Source organism: Alligator mississippiensis, chromosome 11, assembly GCF_030867095.1.
Source record: "Alligator mississippiensis isolate rAllMis1 chromosome 11, rAllMis1, whole genome shotgun sequence".
Classification (NCBI taxonomy): Eukaryota; Metazoa; Chordata; order Crocodylia; family Alligatoridae; genus Alligator; species Alligator mississippiensis.
In genome coordinates, this window is record NC_081834.1 from 47,465,131 (window position 1) to 47,468,801 (window position 3,671).

A 3,671-nucleotide genomic window follows, 5' to 3' on the forward strand; every position below is an offset into this window, starting at 1 on the left:
CGCAAAGTGACAGAGAGCAGATTTAGGTTAGACATCAGGAAGAACTTTACAGTACGGGTTACCAGAATCTGGAACAGGCTTCCAAGGGAGGTGGTGCTCTCCCCTACCTTGGGGGTCTTTAAGAGGAGACTGGACAAGAACCTGGCTGGGGTCACCTGACCCTAGCTCTCTTTCCTGCCTAGGGCAGGGGGTTGGACTTGATCTACTGAGGTCCCTTCCAACCTTAAACATATGAATGAAGTCTACAGAATCTATCCAGTCATGGTGTGAAAGGCAGATAGTATGGACAAAAATCCTTGGTGGAGATTGTTTTTAAAGCCTTGGTAGGGTTGGAGTGTTGTTGTAGCAGCGATAGTCCAGGAATGATGAGAGAGACTGGTGGGGTGGGAAGGCTGGACCTGACAAACAGCTGTTTGAGACAAGGAAATATAAAGATCCTTTGTCTTGTGCATATATTTGAAAATTAGAGCATACCATATAAACAGGGGATGTGTCATTTTAAATTAATCTCATGGGAAACCATTTGATTCTCAAATGTGACAGAGAAACTTGAGTATTAAGGAATGTAATCCCTCGTGCGGGATAAATGCCTCATGGCAGCAGTTTTCCGTCACAATTAAAGTTTTTTTATAACATTTTATACTAAAGAAGAAAACTTTTCTGAGGTGCTATGAGACTCTGCAGACGCATTAAACCTACACAAGTGGACAAGGGGCTCCCTAACAAAAAAAAAAATACACGATAATAATAATGAAAGTACTACAGGGCCTGTAAAATGCTTCAGTGACTCAAGTCTCCTTTGACGGTATCAAAGCCTCCTTGACTAATATTTCACACAGAGACGAGCCACCACAGACAGGCACTGGGCTTGCACTGTACCTTGGTTCACAATGGCTTGAAAAAGAGTTGGTGGTGAAGGACCTTGCACTTAATGGACAGTAGCACGTATTAGCCTTTTGGCTAGGAGCAAACAAAACTAAGATGCCTGCCAGGGGAGATACCATGGTGATGGTTTCAACATAGGTGGTTTTACTGACCTGGCAAAGGAGATCCCCTTCTTATTGACTCAGTGTAGTTGAAGCTGGAGGCCTGTCCACTGCACTGCAGATGGGCACCCCTGTGAGAGTCTACTATAGCCTCCCAATGGGAGGATCTTGGCTGTACAATTTATAGTGATGGGAGATTGCTCTTGGGCTCTCACTCTAGTTTGCTCCTATGGTCTTTTGGCCAGGGGGCAAGCAAGACTAGGGGGTATCTGAACTCCAAGGCCTTGGGCTTGGTGGTTGCATGCAGGATGCCTGCCAGGGATTTGGGACTCTAAAGCCCCAGGCAGAAGAGTTTGGGTATAAGACATTTGCCGGTGGTAGCATCACACAAACTTGAATGACTGAGCTCTGCTCAGTCAATGGAATTCAGAACTGATTTAGTTAATATGGCCTGAGACACAAAATTAAAAAAACAAAAGAAATCACTTCTACAGAAAAAGAAAAATGTATGTAACAGCTCAATGTGCACTTTTGTGACTTGTGTGTTTGTACAGTGACCAATATTTTAAGACAAATACATTATCTTACATCCATGCAGGGATTAGTGGTCTGTTCCTCTGGAAATCCAAAACACTTTCCATGAAGTTCAATGGTATTTATCACCATATCAAATTAGCTGATCTCCCTTGTATAATTATCCCTTTATCTTCTGCCATAAACCTGTGGATATGTATTTGAGTCTTGCTCACTAATGTGGTTATAATTCTACATCCTTAACTCAGAAAAGTAAAATTATGCAGCTATAGCCACAATGGAATTTAGAGATATGTGTATAAATGCTATATAAATATCTTGCTCATAATCAAATACTTTCCATATTTTTAACATTCAGCTCAGGTTTCTTATATGACCCCCATCTCCCGTAGTATCCAATGACCTCAACTTTTTAATGGAGTTGGGAGTGTTGTAGCTATGATAGTCCAGAAAATGTTGAGAAGAAAGACTTTCTTGTGATACCCTTTACTGGGCCAACTACATAGGCAAGACTTGAGAAAGGGCGCCTGATGCTCACAAGTTTGTCTAACACTTCTCCCAACTATACAGTTGGTACAGGAAAAAATATCACAAAAAAGCCTTTCTTCTCAGATTTTTAATGTTCACCAAACCCCACTCAGATCCACTGGCCTACTAATACTCAGGAGCCTGGACACATAGCATATTTACACTGGGGAAGTTTGTATCAGATTTGTATACAGATGTAAATTATGCCAGTGTCCGAAGTGGACAGACCACCTTAATTCATCGTAGTCACTTGTAGGTGTTACTGGGCATGTCTACACATTGCCATATGGCAATGTTGCTATGGTGCTGTGTTTTAGTACTTCCTTTCAGAAGTACTATAACACAGTGCAGCACAGGCAGGTACTGTGCCATATGGGAAGTGCACACTTTGATTTCCCTGCTACGTTGCTATAGTGGCATGGTATAAGTGGGGAGTGCGCCACCATGGTGATGTAACAGGCAGTCATATGTAGACCTGTGTAATCTTTATGTTGTCATAGCACGCTGTACAGCGATGTAGTGCATCACTATGTCACCGCAGGACAACATGCAGTAGATGCACCCACTGTGGTGTCATGCCACTAGGTGGGAAGATAGCAGGTAACAACCTACTTGCCTAGATCAAATATTACTTTGGGATAGCTTGGACACATGACACACGGGGGTAGTTCTAGCCCTGCTTTTAATGGGGGTAAATCTATACCCAATTCAAGTAAATGACTGCTGTGTATGGCTATACATTGTATGCTTATTTTTGCTTAAGGCAGTGTAAAGTCTGCTCACATTAAGGTATAGATGTCTTGTGCCCAAGCACTCAGTTCTAGAGATTTGACAGGTGTCATATTTTGTTGGATCTTGTTGCCAGCCTCAGCCAGTTTCAAGGGGCCTAGGGCCAAAATGCAGAAGTGTGGCTCAGGCCCCAAAGCATGTTTCTGAGTGACCATAGAGTAAACTTTTGAAGATGTGAGAACTAGCTCAGTCAGCAAAGTAAAGGAAGCCATCAACATATTTAAATCAGTAATGAGATACAATTAGACAGAGCACAAGCCCTGAAAAGATACATTATAAGGGAATACCACACACTAAATCATCCAAGTATACTATATCATAGTTTTAGCGTAAAGCAATTGATGTAACCAAATGTATTAGATGGTGTTTTGCTTTAATAGGTATATTTTTGTTAAGTTTCTAAATCATAGAATCATAAAAATGAGGGTTGGAAGGGATCTCAGGAGGTCATCTAGGCCAACCCCCTGCTCCAGTCAGGACCATCCCGAACTAGATCATTCTAGCCCGGGTTTTGTTGAGCCAAGCCTTAAAAACCTCCAAGGATGGAGAGTCCACCACCTCTCTAGGTAACTTGTTCCAGTGCTTCAGCGCTGTTACAGATAAGCTGTAAAAAAACAAGGCAACTTTGTTTTATTGGAAGACCATAAATTTTGGGGGTGGGTAAAATCGGATGAGGGCAAGCAGTAATGGTGAAGAGAAGGAATACGAATCCTTCCCTCCAGAAGTGTAATCTTCACAGAAACATAAATCCCAACAAATTGACACCTTTCACATCCACAGAAAACCTGGCTGAGTCCAGTTCCAAAAGTTTCAATGAAACACATTCAAACAAAA